At 39.4% G+C, this 22854-nt stretch overlaps 1 protein-coding gene across 1 annotated transcript in view; it reads right to left on the reverse strand.

Annotated features, from left to right (window-relative positions):
• Positions 1-22854, reverse strand: part of DTWD2 (DTW domain containing 2) — a 188258-nt gene that overhangs the window by 153471 nt on the left and 11933 nt on the right. The window contains exon 2 of the mRNA XM_073878558.1: positions 19287-19341. The gene's annotated coding sequence lies outside the window, so the exon portion shown is untranslated. The remainder of the gene's footprint in view (positions 1-19286; positions 19342-22854) is intronic.

Genomic DNA, 22854 nt, shown 5'->3' on the forward strand with positions numbered 1-22854 from the left:
TGTGACATTTATAGGTGATGTTGTAGACAATATATAGAACAATAATACCACAAAATGGGGGGGATGGAATAGATCTATATAGGAGTAATATTTTCATATCTCACTGAAATCAAGTTGTATGAATCTGAAACTGATGCTCATAAATGAAGATGTATATGGTAAGCCCTAGAGGAGCCACCAAGGAAATACGAACAAAAATACTAGTAAAATAAATCATTCCTGAAATTAAAATTTCCCCTTTTTATAAGGCCACAGTCATTTTTTTAAATGATTTTATTTATTTATTTACCAGAGAGAGAGAGAGAGAGAGAGAGAGAGAGAGAGACTGGCGTGAGAGAGTGTGAGAGGACAAGCAGGGGGAGTGGCAGACAGAGGGAGAAGCAGGCTCCCCACCAAGCAAGGGGCCCAATGTGGGGCTCGATCCCAGGACCCTGGGATCATGACCTGAGCCGAAGGCAGACGCTTAACCGACTGAGCCACCCAGGCGTCCCAAGGCCACAGTCATTTTGAATTAGGGCCCACTCGAATGACCTCATTTTTAAAAATTTATTTAAATTAAAACTTTATTTTTTACATCAGTTTTAGGTTCACAGCAGAAGGGCGGGCAATGTACAGAGATTTCACATATACCCCCTGCTGCTGCAACGAATGCATAGCCTCCCCCAGTAGCAACATTCCCACCAGACTGGAATATTTGGTACACAACTAATGAACCTAGATAGACCTACATTACTATTCTCACATATTTAAGTTTATTTAATGATGTAAGAAAATACACATTATATTGTTAATTGAGCAAAAATGAACACACAACAACCAGGTTTCCAAATCTGCTAGAAATTGTAGATACTTGCATCATTGAAAAAAAAATGGAGGAAAACACCTCATACTATTTATGAAAGATTATTTCTAGGTGATGAAGTCATAGGCCATTTTCTCAATTATCTGCATTGTTTTTTGGTGCCCAAGGACCTCATCCTAACTTGATCCCCTGCGAAGACCCTCTGTCCAAATAAGATCACATTCACAGATACTGAGGTGAAGACGTCACCATCTTTAAGGGCAAGTACAATTCAACCCAGAGCAGCCGATTACAAGAATTAACCAAGGTAAAACACCCTCTTTATATCGAAGGGCCTTTTATGAACATAAAACGGAAAAATTTACCCAGTCCCATATAATCTCATCCTCTTCAGTCTTGGACTAAAAGAGAGTGACAGTCCAATGACTGTATTTGTCTGATTTTGGCTCCAACAACCTTGCAAGAACTCCAGCTCTCTAGGTGTTGCCAGACTGTTTTGGGGTCCTCATGGAGTGGCTCCTTACACTGTGTTCTCTTGCATGCTCACTAGTATCCATCACTTTCCTGCAGTACTGCTTCAGCTGATCCAGACCACGTTACCTTTCCTTGCTGATACCCAGGCTCCTGCCACTTGTCTCCTCATAGCGTCACCACTGCTCGTGGATATGGTGTCCAACCTCTGCACCATTGAAGAGGGGCGACATAGTTCCCACATACTGCTATTGCATATTTATTTTTTTAAAAGATTTTATTTATTTGACAGAGAGAGAGAGAGCGAGCACAGGCAGGGGGAGGGGCAGAGGGAGAAGCAGGGAGCCCGATGTGGGGCTCGATCCCAGGCCCCTGGGATCATGACCCCAGCTGAAGGCAGACGCCTAACCCACTGAGCCACCCAGGCATCCCCGCCCCCATCTATATTTATTTACCCAAATGCCAATTCTACATGATCTTAGTAAATACAGCTTTGTAATAAGTCTTATATGTGATAGGGCAAGTGCTGCTCCCATCACCTACCTCTTTTTTTCCCCTTCTTTCTCAAGAATGTCTTGAGTGATCTTGGACCTTTGCTCTTCTATATTACATACATGTTAGAATCAGCTTGTTAGTTACAAGAAAAAGGTTATATTGAGGTTCTGATTGAAATGTCATTGAATCTATTGCCTTTTTCATATACTGAGTCTTCCTGCCATGTGTGGAATTACCTTGATGCAACGGTAGCCTCCCAGTATATTACTAGGCAGGCTATCTCAGACATCACAGAACAGAAAGGCTCAAGGCTAAATGAAAAAAGCTCACATCGCATGGTTTATTAAATCACTTTAAAATACACAGTCAGGGGGTGCCTGGGTGGCTCAGTCAGTTAAGTGTCTGCGTTCGGCTCAGGTCATGATCCCGGGGTCCTCCAATCGAGCCCTGCGTAGGGCTCCCTGATCAGCGGGAAGTCTGCTTTTCCCTCTGTCTCTCCCTCTGCTCGGGCTCGCTCTTTCAAATAAATAAATAAAATCTTTAAAAAAATAAATAAAAATAAAATACACAGTGAGAAATAGGGGAAAGAGAGGGGTAAGTTAACACATTTTGGATAGGGTCCAAGCTACATGGCAAAGATAATAGTACCTGGCTCTTGTTTTCTCTGTATACTGCATGAGCCTTCCCCACGTGGGTGGATGGTGTGGTTTTGAGGACCAGAGGTGAGGTTTGAGCAAAGCAGCTCAGACAGAAGGTGCCCCGCACCAATGATATATAATTGCCCTACCAGAGAGACTCAGGGGCCAGCACACTTGGTTACAGCTTTAGCATTTCAGTTTAACCTGTTGAACAATCTTGGGTTTTATTTGCGTTATTGGGTAAGGGATACATGGGGCCAGAATGAGTGTCCAAAATGGGTGGTTGAATAAAGTCTTCATGAATATTGAATGCTTTCATACTTTATGTATACTTAGTATGTCCTGAATATTAAGTGCCTTTTGTGTATTGAATGTATCATGAATATTAGGTCTTTAGTGCCTCATGAATATTAAGTATATCTTGGTTCTTTCATCCCTTTCTACTTAACACACATGTGCGCGCCATATTAACCTCTCATCCATAGTTAGTACATCTAAAGGCTTTCATTGATCTCGTTTGTTTTCTTTTAGAGCAGAATTGAATATTCTCAAACAAGACAATGTTGCACTAAGAAGTTGTACTTTTCATTTGGTTTAATTTATTTAAATCACTTTTAATATCTTTCATTCTGTTTTTTCCCTCCTTAAAGGACTCATGCAACATTTTTAAGTTATTCATTCCCAGGTACCTCCTATCATTTGTAGACATTGTAAATGTGTCTTCTAAATCTTCAGTAACACATTTACTGACATTCTCTCACCCTACTCAGGCAATGCATTATACGTAAAAGAGCAGGATCTCTAAAGTCGGACACAACCAGGTACTCTACTTACTAGCTATGTGTTCTTCGGCTTTCCAACCTCATGGAAGGTCAATTCATGAAATAAAGACAATAATACCTAACCCATGGCATTATTGTAACATTTCAGATATATTTTGTGCCAAGTTGTCCCGTGCATTGTAAGCGGTTTAGTGGCAGCCCTAATTTTTATCCACTGATATCTCCAGCATGCTCCCATTCCCCAGTTTAAAAAAAGAAAAAAAGATGAGAAAATGTATATAATATACATATAACCAGTAAGTTCTCAGTTATTATTAATGAGCCATTCTGGACATCTAGATAACTGAATTTTTATATTTCATGAGCCTAGATTTCTTATTTCAATCAAGTTAGACAAAAATATGTCCAACATATATAAACTATCTGGGTCCAAAGAGAAAATTCTTGGAGTCATCATTATGAATTACTGTAAGTTCAATAGAGGGGGAACGGATTTTACACTTGAATGTCTGTAGTATTTGGGGTAATTTATGTCCATCATAGGATTTAATCCCCAGAAGATTTTAGAAGCAGGCACTGTTATCCTTTATAAAGGATCTTACCTCTTTAAAGGAGAAAGTTGAATTGCAGAGAAGGTAACCTCTCTAATGTTAAGTCACTGCTAACTGACCAGTCCTGTCTGATTCCAAAGCCCATGTCCTATTTGTCACCCGAGGGAACCACACAATGAATCCTTCAGAATAAATAATACATGTGGGGTTATTTGCCCTTACATCAAATGGCTCAGACCACGGTGGTTTTGAGTTTGTGTGTCTTGTTTTCTCTGTGGAAGACATGTATGCAGCCATTCTATTGATTCCCTAGGCCATGATTCTCCACAGTCCATACGTTAGATTTGTTCCTTGGTAGAACCCCTGCTTGCTCAGGTCTAGCACAGCTTTGTGATTTAATGGAGGCTAGATTCCTCCCCAGCCCCAATGATCTTGATTAGTGCCAATTACTATCATTCTATCCCCCTTGCCAACGACTGGCTTAGGCATGGATATGTGAAACAATTTTGGCTAAGGAGACATGACAGGAAGCCTACTAGGGGGTGTCCAGCAGAAGTTTCTCCTAGGGCACCTGGGTGGCTCAGTCAGTTAAGCATCCGCCTTCCACTCAGATCATGATCCTCGGGTCCTGGGATCAAGGGAGCCGGCTTCTCTCTCTGCCTCTACCCCTTTCTCTCGCTCTCTCCCATGAATCAATAAATTTTTTTTAAAGATTTTATTTATTTATTTGAGAGAGAGAGAATGAGAGATAGAGAGCACGAGAGGGAAGAGGGTCAGAGGGAGAAGCAGACTCCCTGCTGAGCAGGGAGCCCGATGTGGGACTCGATCCCGGGACTCCAGGATCATGACCCGAGCCGAAGGCAGTTGCTCAACCAACTGAGCCACCCAGGTGCCCTGAATAAATAAAATTTAAAAAGAGAAAAAGAAAAAAAGAAGTTTCTTCTAGCTGATAATAATAGACCCATGGAAGAAAATGACTCCTGTTCTTCACCCTGATAACATATCATCTTGTGGTCATAAGTAGACAAGCCTCAGAGCACGAACCAACATGTCACTGATGAAAGAGTGGAAAATGGAAAAATTCTGAGCCTTTAATGATATCATCAAAATTAATACATTGTGCATTCCTAGGAGGTAGAGCCTGGGTCATGCAGTTGGTGTTTTGTTTTGCTTTGTTTTGATCTCCTGTACACCACGTAATGGGCTGAACATCTTGTAATATTTTTAGATGCCTTCTTTCCTACAGGTGGAAACATTTGGAAAATAAAACCAAAATTAAGAAGGTAATAAAATGATTGAGAGAACCCTGAACGCTTTTCTTTGTTTTTGCCCTGTAATGTTATTTAGGAAATAGTCCTATCTCAAGACTATTCTACACTTTCAAAAAATGTTAAGGCTGACTACTTCATTGTTGTGGGAAGAGCAACAAGGAATGAGGTAAGATGCCAGGTGTTCATTATTGTGCCAGTTGTGTAGAATGCTGAAAAACCATTCCCTTGTCCTTAAAGGAGTGTGTCACACAGGAGGCGGGTGGCCAAAATGTTAATCATGACTGGGAATCTCCCCTGCGGGCCTGTCTGTGTGTTCCACCGGTGGTACCACTATGATCAAGTCAGGTGGCCAGGATGTCTTAAGCATTTCAGGTACCAGATAACCCTCTGCCACTGCTGGTCATATTATTTTTGCTTTCCCCCATTTTCCCCTTCCCTTGTAGGCTGAAAGCATTCTTTTGTCTAAAAGTATATTAATATGAGACATTGTGAGAGCTTTTGTCATAGTTGTCATAGTTTGGGATCTACCCATGGGTAAAGTAGAAGGACTTTTCCATTCTTACAATCTATATTGGGTTTCCCTTGTACATTGGCATAGACACTCAATAAATTATGGTATGAGTGAACAAATGGATGCTAGTGTAAAATAAATGGAAATAAGTTTTGACTAATGTATTTATTCATTTATTCTCCTTGCTGTTGAAAAGCTCATTTAATAGTCATGACAAGGTAAATAGATAATTACAATAAGAAATTGCAGGTGTTATGCTAGAGGTATACAGAGGGTACTATGGAGGAAGAGTGACTTTCTTAAGCTGTGTATTTCAAGCAGAGGAAACAGCATATTCAAAAGGACAGAGAGTTGTCCATTGTCTTTTGTGGCTGGAGTAAAGAATGAATGCTGGCCACTTCACCTACCATCTCCTTCCGGCATCATTCCCAGAACCATGATGCTGATTATGTCAACCTTTACACCTTTCAAGCCTGCATTGGGCCGTTTGACTTTGTAAGCAAAATCAGAAAGATCACAAAGTCGAAGGAAGACAGATGGGCATTAATGAGCCATGAGTGAGCTGAAATGTTGACTTAATCCATGGGGTAAAGAAAATTTATGGGCATAAAAGGATGAAGAGTATGTGAGCCAGTTGGTAATTGGAAGAGAAGCAAATAGACACCCTGAAACAGATTCCAAGAAAGTGGTAGAGGCGTATTACGAGGGAGTCCGTTACAGTTACAGATTTGAATTCTTGTGGTATCACCATGTTCCTTATTGATAATTACCATCTCAAGAAAGTTGGGCTGAATGAGTTTCTGTTCTTTACAACTCAAAAAGCCTAATGAAACCAACTTCTCTAATATGTGTTCTTGCTGTTCCTGTTGAGTAGGATTCTTCCTTCATTTTCCCACAAACATGTCATTGTCGTTTTTGCCTACTTCCATCTTTTATGTCATTTATCTTAGACAATGTTCCTTTTCCTCTCTCCATCTAGGCATGCAGCTGACATCCTGAGCCTGAACCAACTGCCAGACATGCTGCTAGATGCTGGGGGCTAGAGTGATGACTCACACATGGTCCTTGCCTTCAAATCTGGAAGCAACCTAAATGTCCAAAAAGACATGGTCAAAGTAATTACGGTATGCCTGATGAAACAGGTGCCTTTACAGCCCTTAAGATCGTGTTATGAAGAATACTTAGTGACATGGGGAAATTCACACAGTCTAATGACAAATGACAAAAGCAGGTCAGGATAATGGTAGAGAATATACGCTTTAATTTAGGCTTTGTAGTCAGATCAGTGGGCATCCTAGAGTTTGCTAAGACAATTTCTAAATGTATAATCTTGAATAAGTAACTCAACCACTCTGAGCCTCAGTTTTCTTGTCTATAAAATGGGAATGATAGTATCTACTTTTATATAAGGTCCTCGTGATGATTAAATGAGGTAATATATGTAAAATATTTAGTGCAGTGCCAGCTCATAAGAAATGGTTAATAAATGCAACCCAATATTAGTATATCATAGTATACTAAAAAAAATGAAATATACATTAAATGTGTATATAAAAACTGGAAGAAAATATTGTAAAATGGGAATAGTGAATTATACCTGAATGATATGACTATAGGTGATTTTTATTTTCTTCCTTATACATTTATGTGTTTTCTATATTTTCTACAACCACAGTGTTTTACCTTGTAACAAGAAAAGTTATTTGAAACAATTATTAAGGTTCTTTAAAACAGGTTAAATATTGTTTCCAGTTTGATTTTTTAGACAAGGGAAATATTACAAAATTTTAATTAGTAAAGTTAAAATTGGATTCTGTTGTAGTTTAAATTGTGATATTGTTCCAAATAACATGCCTAAGCACTTTCATTCTATTTCACAGTTTAACAAATATAGATTATGAAGGACATTGAACTTCCCTTGCAAAATAACATATACCAAAGGTGTGTTTAGTTAGAAAGTCCTGCTCTAAATGAACAGTTTTGGAGTTAAATTGGCTGAGATTATGAGTGTGTGTGTGTGTGTGTGTGTGTGTCTCATCACAACAGCAGACTCTGACTTAGCATCAGTTCAAATCAAGTCGGTGCTGTGAAGACTGTGGATGAAGAGTCAGGAGGAAAGTATTGCTAGTCTCTTGGGCAGACAATATAACCATACCTATGTCTATACAGAGGAATAATCACATTCTACCTTTTCAAAATTAAAGCATGGATCAAAAATAAAAAGATACAGCCTCAGAAAACATGGATAGTCATGAATCTGGAGTCATTACACTTCGTGATTTCAAGCTATATTTCAAAGCTATTGTAATCAAAACAGGACAGTATTGCCTTAAAAACTGTTACATAGATCAACAGAACAGAGTAGAACCCAGAAATAAACGCAGGCATATATAGTTAATTATTTTATGACAAAGAAGCCAGCAATACACAATGGGGAAATGATAGTCTCCTCAATAAATGATGTTGGGAAAACTGGATAGCCAGATGCAAAGAATAAAGTTGGATCTCTATCTTACACCATACACAAAAATCAACTCAAAAGCCATTAAAGACTTGAAAGCAAGACCTGAAACCATAAAAACTCCCAGAAGAAAACACAGAGGGTAAACTCCTGGACATAGTATTGGCAATGATTTTTTGGATTTGACACCAAAAGCAAAGGCCACAAAAACTAAAATCAACAAGTGGGACTACATCAAACTGAAAAGCCTCTGCACAGCAAAAGAAACCATCAACACAATGAAGAGACACCCTACAGAATGGGTGAAAATATTTGCATGTTGTGTATCTGATAAGCAGTTACTATCCGAAATATATAAAGAACTCATATACATCCATAGCAAAAAAATAAACAACCCAACCCAAAAATGAGCAGAAGAACGGAATAGACATTTTTCCAAAAAAGGACATACAAATGGTCAACAGGTACATGAAAATGTGCTCGGCATCACTCATCATCAGGGAATTTCAAATCAGGACCACAATGAGATATCCCCTCACACCTGTTAGAATGGCCATCCTCAAAGAAGTGTTTTGAAGATACAGAGAAAAGAGAACACTTGTACACTGCTGGTGGGAATGACCACTGGTGCAGCCACTGTGGAAAACAGTACGGAGGTTCCTCAAAAAATTAAAAAAACAAAAAAACAAAAAAAAACCAGAACTACCATATGATCCAGCAATTCCACTTTTGGGAATATATCCAAAGGAAATGAAAACAGGATATGAAAGAGATGGCTGTGGCTGTACTCCTGTGTTCACTGCAGCATTATTCACAATAGCAAGGCATGGAAACAATCTAAGTTCCCTCGGTGGATGAATGGATAAAGAAGATGTTTTATATATATATAACCATGTGTTTTATGTATATAACACACATAACACACACACATATATATGCACACAATGGAATATTATTCAGCCAGTTAAAGAAGGAAATCCTGCATTGGCAACAACCTGGATAAAAATTGGGCGCATTTGGCCCTCTCAAGTCTTTGCACTGGCTATGCCTTCCATCTGGAAGGCTCCTCCTCCAAACAACTGCATGGCTCACTCCCTCAATTCTTTAAGGTTTTTACCCAAAAGACACCTTCCCACAGAAGCCTTCCTCGGCAGCTGTCTCTAAAATTTCATTGCCTACCGCTGACATTTTATATACTCTTCCTTGCCTTTTATTTTTCAGTTCATCTCCTTCAAATATATTCCATATCTTACTAATTTCTGTAATTTATTATCTTTCTCCTAGAAAGCACACTCCACAAGGACCTGGAATATATCTGTTTACTCATTGATAATATAAACTGAAACAAAAGTTTCACAAAACAATACTTATCCTTACTGTGTGTGATTTATTCTGATATTTTCTTTTATTTCTTCTGTTAAAAACACTCACGGATCATGATCCACAGTTTATTTTTGTTTTGTTTTGTTTTTTTAGGTTTTTTTTTTTTAGATTTTATTTATTTGAGACAGAGAGGGGGAGAAAGAGAGAGAGAGCATGAGTGGTGGGGAGGAGGAGGGGCAGAGGGAGAAGCAGGCTCCTAGCTGAGCAAGGAACCCGAAGCAGAACTCGATCTCAGGACCCTGGGATCATGACCTGAGCCAAAGGCAGACGCTTAATGACTGAGCCACCCGGGCGCCCCGATCCACAGTTTATATGACACTAACCTAATGTAGGTTTTCATTGCATCTTGTGTGTTTGGTTTCAGAGTATAGCATCTCGCCCTCCCTCCACTCCTCCCACCCCCGTAGTCCATGCTCTCTGTCTTTCTGTTTATTCCCTCACATATTCTAAGTTCTATGAGGAGTCAGGGCCATCACTCACTGCTGTATTTCCAGCACCTAGAATAGCACTGTAACAAGTACAAGTTCTGTGCAAGCAGAAGTTAAAAGCCACAAACTGCAAGAAGTTGGCCACCACCCAGATGCTAAGCAGAAACCCAGAGGGAAGTAGAAACTATGAGCAGGTAGAGAGCAACAGAGCTGTAATCCATTTCTGAGTCTGTGCATATCTCTACAGCCAATGTCTTTACCCTCTCTCTTAATTAAGTTGCGGTTTTGGTGTTTTGAAAATCATGCTACATAAATAGCAGATGAATTAGACATTTTGATCAATCGGAGCAAACAATCTGAATACTTGGGTAAAATGAGTATCAAATTTCTAATTCTCACATGGGGGTTGACAGATAAACGGAGGCATTACTTTAAAGCCTGGAGACGGGAAGGCAGGAGAGTAAGCCTGCTTCAGTCAGCCCTCCTGTCCTCTTACCACCCGGCCATCTCCCTCCTTTGCTCTGCTGCAGGACCCTGCCACATGGGAAGGGCTCCTGCTGGACTCTGGGACCAGCAGAAGGATGATCTAGATTGTAGTGTGAAGGTGCTCTCAAAGGTAACAAAACTTACAGGAGTCATCTCTCTCTAGGTGTCCTTTCTTCTCAAGGGTTTAGGTGAAACAGGTCGGGTTCCCCACCCAGGGAGGTGTCTAGGTTAATAAATAATTCTGGCCTGCTCAGGTTTAGGTTCTGTCTTGCTTTTTTGCATTCTGGCACATTCCATTGCTCTAGACCTCATTTCATATAAGAGTTACAAAATCTGAGCATCGAGTTTGACCACTGAGGGAGTGTGTTCTAACTCACTAGATTTCACATTGGAGGTAGGAGGCCAAAATCCCAGATAGAAATAACAGGTGCCTATGACTGTGTTGTTTTTGTTTTTGTTTTTAAAGATTTTATTTATTTGCCAGAGAGAGAGACAGCGAGAGAGGGAACACAAGCAGGGAGGGAGTGGGACAGGGAGAAGCAGGCTTCTCGCCGAGCAGGGAGCCCGACGCAGGGCTCAATCCCAGGTCCCTGGGATCATGACCTGAGCCAAAGGGAGCCACTTAACCGACTGAGCCACCCAGGCACCCTGTTTTTGGTTTTATACACAAACACATGCACATGCATGCACACACTCACACACACATTTGGGGGGTGTGTATTAGGAAATATATATATATATATATATATTTATATATGTAAATATATTTCCTTGGCAGTGACCAATTTAACCATGAAGCTAATAAGTGTTAAACTTAAGTGCTTTTCATTTGCATGGGCCCCTTCTAAGAAATGAACCTAATTTTGTTTATTCTTTTTAAGAGGCCTCCAATTTTCCTGCTCCATAAAATCTGGGTCTGCCCATGCCTTCAGGAATGTTGAGGGTAGAGTTACGTGTTTTAGGAACTCAGGTCTGCCCAGTAGCACTAGCTCTTATGAGCCCAAACAGCTGTGGACCAAATTGAGGAGTTGCCGCTGTGACATTAGAAGAAACGGTGGGGGGCGGGGGAGGAAGATGGAACAACATTTGGTTTCTACTTACCACTAAAGTGAGTAAATCAGGGCTCATAAGAAAATACAAATAGAGCTGAGAGACCATGGCTTAGGACATGAGTATAGGAGGAAATGCCAATAACCCAAATAAGTTCAGAATAAAAAATATACTTGCTCATCTTTATTTGACTTGTAATTTATACAGATATTTAGCTAATATTATTATGTACCATAATAATGTAAGATATTGATGATAAGGGAAACTAGGAATGGGGTCTATGGGGATTCCTTGAATTATTTTCTCCATTTTCTACAAATCTAAAGCCATTCTAATCAAGTTTATTATTTTTTAAAAAAGGTTGTCAGTTATTCTAATAAAAGCATATCATTGACACACTGCATTTCTATTTAATGGCAATACTTTTGGGAGACTGACATTTGTTAATCTTAAAAAAATTATGCTGCAGACAGGTTTAATTCTACTTAACCAAAGTGGAGTAAGCAACTGATTTAATTCATTTAATTTATGGTAGGCACTGGATAGTGTGTGGATTTTTAAACTTAATTAGGAAACGTTTTTAAATTAAATCCAGCACTGAGTGTTTGTTTCTTTCCATTTATTTTATTTAACCTAATGATCAGAAGCATACTGAAGCAATAAAACTTTTTAATGAGATATTTCATTTGGAGAGGAGGTGGGCTCCCCCCCCCACACACACTCACACAAATAGGTAATTCTAGCATTGGTCTATAACACAACTCAACACCTGCTTGAAGTTTTATAAAACTATCTTTTAAAGTAAGGCTCTCTGGGTGTTATGCTGAGTGAAATAAGTCAATCAGAGAAAGACATGTATCATATGACCTCACTGATATGAGGAATTCTTAATCTCAGGAAACAAACTGAGGGTTGCTGGAGTGGTGGGGGGGTGGGAGGGATTGGGTGGCTGGGTGATAGACATTGGGGAGGGTATGTGCTATGGTGAGCACTGTGAATTGTACAAGACTGATGAATCACGGATCTGTACTTCTGAAACAAATAATGCAATATATGTTAAGAAAAAAAAAAAGAAGACGAAGATAGCAGGAGGGGAAGAATGAAGGGGAGTAAGTTGGAGGGGGAGACGAACCATTAGAGATGATGGACTCTGAAAAACAAACTGAGGGTTCTAGAGGGGAGGGGGTGGGGGGATGGGTTAGCCTGGTGATGGGTATTAAAGAGGGCGCATTCTGCGTGGAGCACTGGGTGTTATGCACAAACAATGAATCATGGAACACATCAAAAACTAATGATATAATGTATGGTGATTAACATAACAATAAAAATTATTTAAAAAAATAAAGTAAGGCTCTCTGACCTTACAATTTTCTAGCACCTTTTATAAGTGCATTGGAGCATTTCACAGGCACCTTATGGTGCATGTATAGTGACATTTCCTAAATGAGAGAAGCAGATGAGTCAAATGACTAATACCAGATTCTCTATGAGTCACAGGAGGAATTGTTCCATTGAGTCATTACCTGCCAGTCCTACAGTCATTTTCAGGAGAATTACTTAAACATAAACCACCTGAAATCATAGTAAGGCGCCATGTGCCTACCAGTTTTCAAAAGGAGGTTGTTTGAAACCAAATTTGAGGAGACTCCTTTCCCTAAAGATACTGCTAAACTGAAACACAAAGGTATTGTTCTCACCTTTAAAAAATATATGTAGACAAATATCTGTTGCAGTCATGCTACTCTTAAGGGCAAATAGTAGCTTAACCTACAGAGCTTAAATGCTATTATTCTAAAACCCTTTCTCTCTGTTATTGTGCCTATATAGGAGGTATATTAGACAAGTCAATAGCTCGCCATTAATTCTGTCAGTACTATCTCAGTATCCTAGCTTCTAAGATAACCACATATAAACAATTTAACAACATTGTAGCAGAAAACATAATTATGAAGTTTTTGAATGCCATAAACCAAGAATATCCTTCCACAGAGTTTTCACTGCCCCTTCCTTTAGTTAATGAGGTTTCTCATGAGAATACATAACAGAAATAGAACATCAGTATTTTGTATACAATTCCAAACTTAATTAAAATTAGTTCTTACTTATACCCAAAATAGGTTGGGCCCTGATAAGCTTGTTTTCAACCTATGAGGTACAAGCTTGTGCTAGTAAAAGATTGTGTTTCAGGTAACCCATTTAAAGCAGTATGGTTTGGGGTTGTTTTGTTGTTGTTGTTTTTAAGATTTTCTTTATTTCGTCCTTTTTAAAGTGGGTTCCATGCCCAATGTGGGGCTTGAACTCAGAACCCTAAGATCAAGAGCTGGATGCTATCCTGACTGAGCCACCCAGGAACCCCTAGAGATATTCTTTCTAAGTAATCTCTATACCCAACGTGGGGCTTAAACTCACAACCCCAAGATCAAGAGCTGTATACTCCAACTGAGCCAGCCAGGTGCTCCATAAAACAGTATGGTTTTTTAAATGAGTAATAAATAGAAAAATACTTGATCTGAAGCACACTAGGGGAAAAAAAAATATTAACATAGATGATCCAGTAATTCTTGAACTGCTTGACATTGTCACAGGAGTTTCTAACCTTGTTGGTGGAGACCTTGAGGGCAATGAGAATTGTTGTGTCAAGCAAACAGCAGATTCTAATCAAATTCCTGGTTGCCTAGCTACAGTACTTGATAGTGAAAAAATAAAAACACTGTTTCCAATAGTTAGTACATGTTCTCTTAGTATAAATTTATGGTATCAGAGCTAATAAAACCCTGGGGCCTTGCCCTAAATGTGCATATAGTTTAGTATGAGGTAAGGCCTCGTTGAATCCTAGCAAAGTAGGATTAACTGCTAGAAATACCTAAAAGCCCTCCCTAGAGAGTTGTCTTATTGTGGACTGACAGCATGTACCCTGAGGGGAATACCTTGCCTTATATCATCACTCTAACACCCTTCACAAATATAATACTCTGTATGAGTGGGATTACGCACCTTCCTTCATGATTGCCTCATAAATAATTCACTCTAGCGGGATCTAGGACCCACATCCTCAAGGACAGTCCAATTTCACTAAAAATCTGTTTGACTTAAGTTTTCATTTAAACCAATTCCCATTTCCAAACAAATGACCCATTAATAGTGAGGGGGGTGACATAGTTCAACAAATTGCATTGAATGGAAAACCCAGTGTAGATGTGCTCTTCCCAAACACAGGTCTATCCAACATGACTGTGAAAGAGTTAGTTCTTCATGCTGTGACTGTGTTTACCCACTGGGATCTTGATGAGCAGCAGAACAGAGAAGGACAGGGAAGCAAGGCAAAGGCGCCTAGACCCAGTGGGCAGCTCTAAGAAGATGTAAAACCTAATTGTAAAGCTCAGGATAGAGGAGGTAGGCTAAGGACAAGGTTATCACTAAAAACATGCAAAAAAGAGGTAGAGATAAAAGAAGGGGCCCTCTGGGATTGGATTGGAAGCCCAACTTGACACAGGGCAAGATTAACAACAACAAAAACAAAGAATTCCCTAATATAGAAATCACCCTCGTCCCTGACTGACAAACCTAAGAAAAGACACTGCTTTATATATGTATGTGTAATTTATTTTAAGTTGCCATCTGGACTGCACAGCAATTGGCTTTCTTTTAAACATTATTTAAATTAATCCCAGCAATTCTGACATTCTATCAAGTTCATTTAAACGGGAGTTAAATTATATTAACTTTTTCCATTTTGTGAATCAATTTAGAGCAAATGGCCGGCAGGGAGAAACAATTCCTGTAGGAACTAACTGAATTTGACAGTAAGGGCAGAGCCAAATGTCTGGTTAGATTGGGAGAGTTGTGTCAAAAATCAGTGTGAGGCTATGTCCGGAAGAGTATCCAAAATGCAGTGGCTCTCTCCAAGAGCTGCATGGCTGGGAGACAGGAGCAGAAGAGAGACGTCTCACTATATACCCTTTTGTACCTTTTGGGTTTTTTACACCATATAACTGTATTATCTATTCAAAGAAGGAAATAGAATTTTTTAAACGTTAGATTGATGTGTTTCCCTTAAAATAGTGAAAAGATTGACGACAATGTAATCTAGTGGGAAGAGCCTATTCTTGAAACAGTCAAAGACACAGCAGATGTCATTCTATCCCTCAGGTTAATGAGCTCCCCTATCTTGTGATCAGAAAGAATGCAATCAAGTGTCTTTTGGGGTCAAAGAACAGTACTCCCGAAAGCCATTTCGCATCTGTATTTCATTGTGTGTCATCATACATTATTTAAGATAGTCTTTGGGGCCAAAAAATAGGTGTGGTTCCAAAATTAATACTTCTGGCTCCTGTAGATAAAAGGGAAAGTTAGAGCACAGAAGGAAAGCAATGTTGAATTTCTTTCTCTTCTAACATCTCAGAGGTTTTACTGATTCTGGAGCTGACAGAAACAGAAAAATCAAACTTTGAAGTAGGAGAATGGACGTGACCACGTATGACAGACATATGAATTATTCAGTGTAGCCCGTTTTAAGAGTTACATTAAAAAAAGTTTCCAATTGACCGTACTACTACTGAGGGGGATTTAAATGACTGAATCCATTTGTGATAACAAAGAAAAGATCTTTAAGGCTGAATTCCTCAAGAAATGGGATAGAGACATCAAAGAGCAGCCAATGGTGTGCAATGTAGAAGGTAGGAGATCATAATGATAACAGTATTTTTCTAGGGGCATGTCTCTGACGCTAGCTCCATGCAAACACATCCTCCCTTCCCCTTTTCCTTCCTCCCTCCCTCCCTCTTCTTTCCTTCCCTCCCTCCTTCCTTCCTCCCTTGTTTCCTTCCTTTCTTCCTTCCAAGAAGACATGATCCCAGGCAGCGGTAGTTCTCAGACCTATATCCTGGATAGGTACTCGAATGACCAAACAAATCACATACAGCAAATACATGACAAATGCCATAAAAAAGAGCTATGGACACAGAAGGACAGATTTTGGTGTATTCTGACCTGGCCGCATTCTGGTGCCTTGAGTTTCAGTTTTACCACAGCAAAACCTTGATCCACTGCAAATGAATATACAGTTTGGATCAAAGGCTGTGGCAAGGGAGAGGATTTAATAAACAACCTATTGTAAGTAGATGAATGGGTAAACACAACTCTGCTGCCCCTTGTGAATTAATGGCAATTATTTTCTGCTAAAACAATTTGTTCACTTATTACTGCAATTTAAAGTATTTATCAGTTTAAATGACCCATAGCTGTGCTTTGAATATTTGAGAGCAACTAATCACGTAAGACTACCATTCTGCTTTGTAATGCATTTGAGAAAACTGGAACTAAAGGTTTACTACCATCCTTATTACATCTTGCTTGGGCTAAAACCAAAATTAATTTTAATCTATTAAGACAATAATGAGCTTTAAGCTGAGTAAATTGGATGAGGGAAAACGCTAACTAAAATTTTGCTGGAGTTAGCCCATAGAGAAGGTAATCCAAACTCCAATATACATGCAAGGCATTTAAATCCAATCTAATAACGTTCTGTTCTCTTCCTATTATTCTTAAAAATTGTTTCCCCAAACCCTTCATGCTTTTTCAACTAATGCCAGCTAGCTATGGCTCCTTTTAGCTGCTTCTAACAGATTCAGATCAAGACTAGATTAGATACAGCAAGACTAAGCGATGGCATAAACAACCTCCCACAGCTAAACTGACCTGAAATAGGAAGGCAAAGAATCATAGAGACTGAGATGTGAGGTTCACAGAGGAAAACATTCAGTGTATTCACAAAGGCACTCATGTTGCAAGTGCCTCCTAGGACCCAGGCATAGAATCCTTCTAGCATTTCTTTCCCTGTCTACATCTACAACGAGACGCCCCAGTTCTGACCACATTTCAGTTTGTGACAATGATAGTTACAACTTAGGAATATTTGAAGGGGCTTGTATGCCTTGCTATTTTACTTAAAATAACAACCACCGCTGACATTTATTATTGATAACATAATACTGTTTACTGTTTGTCAGAAACTGCGCTAATCACTTCACTGGCATTGTCTCTTCTATACCTCAGAACAACTCCATGCAGGAGGTATTTTACAAAGGGAGAAACTAAGGCAAGGACACATAGTAAGTGTCATGGCTGACTTAAAAGCCTATGCATTTATTCTCTGTACTGTACTACCTTTTGGAATTTTAGCGATGAGGAAGAAACCCGTGTTATTTATGTGACTATGGAGTGATTCACATTGGTATCTTGATGGTGTCTGCTCATATAAGTTATTTCAAGTTAAACCAACTTCATCCTGCTGTTTTACCTTTTAGACAAATCACATTCCTGTTAGGCATACATAAAAAAAAAAAAAAGCCATAGAACTAACAGCTAATATTAGCTGAGCCTCTAGCATGATTTTAGGTGCTGGTCTAATTCATGAAGTAGGTGCTATTTAAGCCCTAACACGCTAAGTTTACACTGCTCATGAGCACCAAAGCCAGGATTCAAACCCAGGCAGTCTGGCTCTAAGGATAGAAATCACTGCTCTATACAGCCCTTCAGTGAAAAGAGTTCCATTACTTTTACAGCATAACATTTCCTTCTTTGTGGCTAATCCTTTGGAAGAGCTAAATTTAAGTCAGAATTAAACATTGTAGGGGAGAGGAATGGCCATAGTTACTCAAGTGGTCTAGAGACCCACAGAATCAGCTCCCACTGAAGACCTTGTCATTAGCGCAACCTACTTCCTAATGGAGCAGCTGATAGGGTTCACTGAGGGTTCACTATTTACTGTATAGGAATAAACATGAAATTCTTCAGAGAAGATAAGTTTCTTCTGTCATTGCCCATCAGTTACAGAATGTCTGCTCCTCGGGGCACCTGGGTGGCTCAGTTGTTAAGTGTCTGCCTTCGGCTCAGGTCATGATCCCAGGGTCCTGGGATCGAGCCCCACATCGGGCTCCCTGCTCAGCAGGAAGCCTGTTTCTCCCTCTCCCACTGCCCCTGCTTGTGTTCCCTCTCTGTGTCTCTCTCTAGCAAAAAAAAAAAAAAAAAAAAAAAGGGCACCTGGGTGGCTCAGATGGTTAAGCGTCTGCCTTCGGCTCAGGTCATGATTGCAGGGTCCTGGGATCGAGTCCCGCATCAGGCTCCCTGCTCCTTGGGAACCTGCTTCTCCCTCTGCCTCTCTCTCTCTCTCTCTGTCTCTCATGAATAAATAGATAAACTCTTAAAAAAAAATGCTCCTCCTATCTTATGGAGTCCATAACCTTGGGCTGAATGCTCTACGTTTGTTTATCTTTGAAACATCTTAATAACACCTGAGTGGAAGGTCCACTATCAATACAAAATTTTACTTATCTTCAGGATTCTAAACTTAACTACAGATTTTTTAAAAGATTTTATTTATTTTTATTATTTAAGAGAGAGAGAGGGAGAGAGAGCATGAGAGTGGGGTGAGAAGCAGAGGGAGAAGCAGACTCCTCGCTGAGGAGGGAGCCCGATGCAGGACTCCATCCTGGGACTCCAGGATCATGACCTGAGCTAAAGACAGACACTTAACCCACTCAGCCACCCAGGCACCCCATAACTACAGATTTTAACGAGGCAACATAAATTAACATTTATTTAGTGCTTTAAAATTTCATAATCGTATTTACAAATAATTGCAATGTCATTTCTATTCCTTAGTTGCAGAAATGGAAGTAACAGTTTGGCAAAGTGACTTACTTAAAGTGACATAGCATATTGGTAACTGATATTCCTAGCCTGCAGAGCAATTTGTCCATATTCAAGGTTCTAATGCCACTGACAGTTATTAAACATTAGCAAAAATGTATTGAGCATCTACCATGTTCCAGACACTATACTAATAAGTACTCTGGGTGCATAATCCGTTCTCATAACAATCCCACGATGAGTTAGTTGCTATCATTCCCATTTTATAGGTGAGAAAATGGAGTCTCAGAGAGGTTTGATCATTTACCTAAGATCCAAACCCTGGTCTCTCTCACTCCTCGGACTTCATTTCCATCTGAACCCTGGAAAAAGGAAGCACACAGGTAAAAATATTCCCCTTGCTTAAAATTTTAAAAAAAGGGAAGCGTTGGGGAGAGGACTGTATAAACAATGGCAATGTATCCTGAACCAGGAAGTATGATTATGAGCTTAACGTTATAAACCTGAACCCCAAAAAAGGGAAAAGATAAAAAGGACATGACATGCTCCTGTGCCTGTCATTAGGGTCTACATTGCTTATGCTCTAAATAAAAACCCACTGAGTAAGGACATTGAACTGTGGTTTCAGCTGGTTCAGTTCTTTCCATGTAGAGTGTTTACTAACAACACTGTTACTTCACAATAATAAGTAGAAAACCATTAGATGGTAGCCTGGAATGTTGGTTTCAGGTTATAAAGGATACTACATAAATAGAAATGATACTTGTAGGTACACATAAACAGATACATACAAAGACACAGATACATATACAAACAGAATATTGACTGGCCAGGCCTGTAAATTACTTTGTGCACCTGAATATTAGAACATGTCTTTTCCAATTGAATGGCATCTTTTCCAATTGAATAGTATCTGGTTAAAAGTAGATCCATTTGCACAAATTTATATTTATCCAGAATGAAGTTTCAAATATTTGCAGCAACTAGATTGTAGTGGGAGAAAGGGTATCAGTAGAATTTTGCATGTGACATAATTTTAAAAGCTGATTAAGTTCAGTTAAAAAATGAGTACAACTATCAGGATAAAGATATATTTATAATTGTGAAAATAGAAGCTTTTCAGGTAAAATGCTTTATTAATATAAAATTATGCATTTACCCAATTACTTTCCTCTAAATAGCTTTATTTGAGGCAGGAATCAAGGTACACATTTTCCACAATATACATGTCATCTCTTATATGTCACTCAACTGCTCTAGCCACTCCAAGATGTTTCCCAGTCCCTGGACTGGTCAGGCCATTTCATAACCTTTGCTCAAGCTGCTAACTTTGTCTAGAAAGCACTCCATGTCCCCATCATATCCTCATCTCCCAAAGACTTACCTCAAGGGTACCTTCCTCTGAGCAACTGTTCCAGATCCATTATGACTCTCCTTCCTTGTTTGAACTGACCATTTCCTCCATATTCCTTCTCCCTAAAACTTTGCCCACATGTTATTTCTTCATAGTGCCTATATCCCGTATTGTATTTTCTAACTTAAATGTTTCTCTTACCTGGCTGGACTGTAAGCTCTGTTGAATGCTGACTTTCTATATCAGATTCTTCAAAACCTCTCCAAAGATTGAGTTTTTTGAAGTGTATCATGAAGGCTAGGATCTTAGTTGAGTGCCAGAGCATTTCCTTTCACATTTGTATGAGCTCCTAGTTTTATGATAGCTATCTTCTTAGGAAACATGATGTTCAAAATTCTTTAAGTTGCTGGCCATCCTTAATTGGATTCCTTCTGAGGTGAAGAATTCTCTTTGTCTCCAGAGCACTTCAAGGACTACCACAAAAGTATATCTACTATCCTTGTAAATGTTCACACTGTTATCTAGCCAACAAGCTCTACTGAGCACAAGGAGTTCTGACATCTGAGCAAATTTCTTCCTTCTGGTAAAGGGTTATATTCTAGAGCCGAAGTGAGTTTGTTTTATGCAGTGCATTTTACCTAACATTTTTCTATTTTAGTTTTAAAATACAACTCATCAAAAAAACAAGGTTAAGTCTGCATTTTCTAATTAGACTTCTAATAAATCTATTCAGGATGTGGATTTCACAAACAGAGGTTAGACAGTCATGAGTTTCCTCTTTTTCGGGCAATGAAAGGAAAGTAGCAGGATTTAAAGTATTATAACAATGATCAGAAATATGTAACAAAGTAATAGGATTTCCTAGGAGTTAAGTTTATTTACTTAGAAATGTGGTGTGTTTTCTGTGAAAACCAAAGATTGTACGGCATGAAGGAACATTGGAGTTAAAGAAGGCCCCCAAAACAGGTTGCCTCTGTCTACTAGTTGAGCTGCTGTGGTCACTGTGATTAAACAAACCACAGTGGAAGGCTGTTGAAGGGCTCATTTTAACTTGCAAAAGTTCTGTTCATGTTTGGGTTCCCAAAGCAGAGGTTTCACTACCAAGGACTTAGTTAAGTCATACAGCTGCTTTTAACACACAGTTTAAAGACATTGTTATTTCAGGGGCACCTGGGTGGCTCAGCCGGTTAAGCAGCTGCCTCCAGCTCAGGTCATGATCTCAGGGTCCTGCAATCAAGCCCCACATTGGGCTCTCTGCTCAGTGGGGAGTCTGCCCACTCTCCCTCTGCCCCTCCCTCCCACCCAACTCATAATTAGGAGTACAGCTCCACAACATATGACTCGGTCATGGTTTGAATGAAAAACAGTTGTTTTGTTTCTCTAGGTTTTTGACCTATGCAGGGATCCAGGGTCTGAGAATTAGGTTACATTTCTCCAAATATTAACATTTTTCATTTTCATTTTCATTTTCATTTTCATTTAGGATCTATAGCATTGTACTTAAAACCTCCTTGAGAAGTACAGAGATGCGAAATGTGACCCAATTCAAAATTAAGATGGAAAGAAAAATAAATACAATTATTACCAGTGGTTGTTAAAGACACTCCTGGTTAACTTGTCCAAGTGGAAACATGCAGGCTCTTGGCCCTTTAGGCATCTATTCTAGAGGTAATAAAGGAGAATTCTAGGAAAAGTTAGCTATTCTATAAGGGAACTGTAGTCCTACCAAAAGCAGTGGAATCCCAAACACAAAGCTATATTAATCAGATTTCTTTTCATAACATTTTCATAGACTTATGTTTTGGTGTTTGAAAATTTTATTGCTATTCAAGTGTGCTATTTTTCCTCAAATTTTAGTCTTCAGCTTTTGAGCTTTACTTTAGTTTTTTTTTTTTTTTAAGATTTTATTTATTTGACAGAGAGAGACAGCGAGAGAAGGAACACAAGCAGGGGGAGTGGGAGAGGGAGAAGCAGGCTTCCCGCCGAGCAGGGAGCCCGGTGCGGGGCTCGATCCCAGGACCCTGGGATCATGACCTGAGCCAAAGGCAGACGCCCAACGACTGAGCCACCTCCCCTCCAGCAACTCTCAGTTTTTTTCCTATAGTTGAGAATCTCTCATGGTTTGTCTCCCTCTCTGATTTCTTCCCATTCAATTTTCCCTCCCTTCCCCTATGATCCTCTGCACTATTTCTTATATTCCACATATGAGTGAAACCATATAATTGTCTTTCTCTTACTGACTTATTTCACTCAGCTTATAATACCCTCCAGTTCCATCCCCATTGATGTAAATGGTAAGATTTCATCCTTTTTGATGACTAATATTCCTGTGTGTGTATGTGTGTGTGTGTGTGTCTGTGTCTGTGTGTGTGTCTGTGTGTCTGTGTGTCTGTGTATGTATACCACATCTTCTTTATTCATTCACCTGTTGATGGGCCTCTGGGATCCCTTCACAGTTTGGCTATTATGGACATTGCTGCTATAAATATTGGTGTGCAGGTGCCCCTTCGGATCACTACAT

This window comes from Callorhinus ursinus, unplaced genomic scaffold (assembly GCF_003265705.2).
Source record: "Callorhinus ursinus isolate GAN/ISIS: 27379988/994484 unplaced genomic scaffold, GSC_fseal_2.0 scaffold30, whole genome shotgun sequence".
NCBI classification, from domain to species: domain Eukaryota; kingdom Metazoa; phylum Chordata; class Mammalia; order Carnivora; family Otariidae; genus Callorhinus; species Callorhinus ursinus.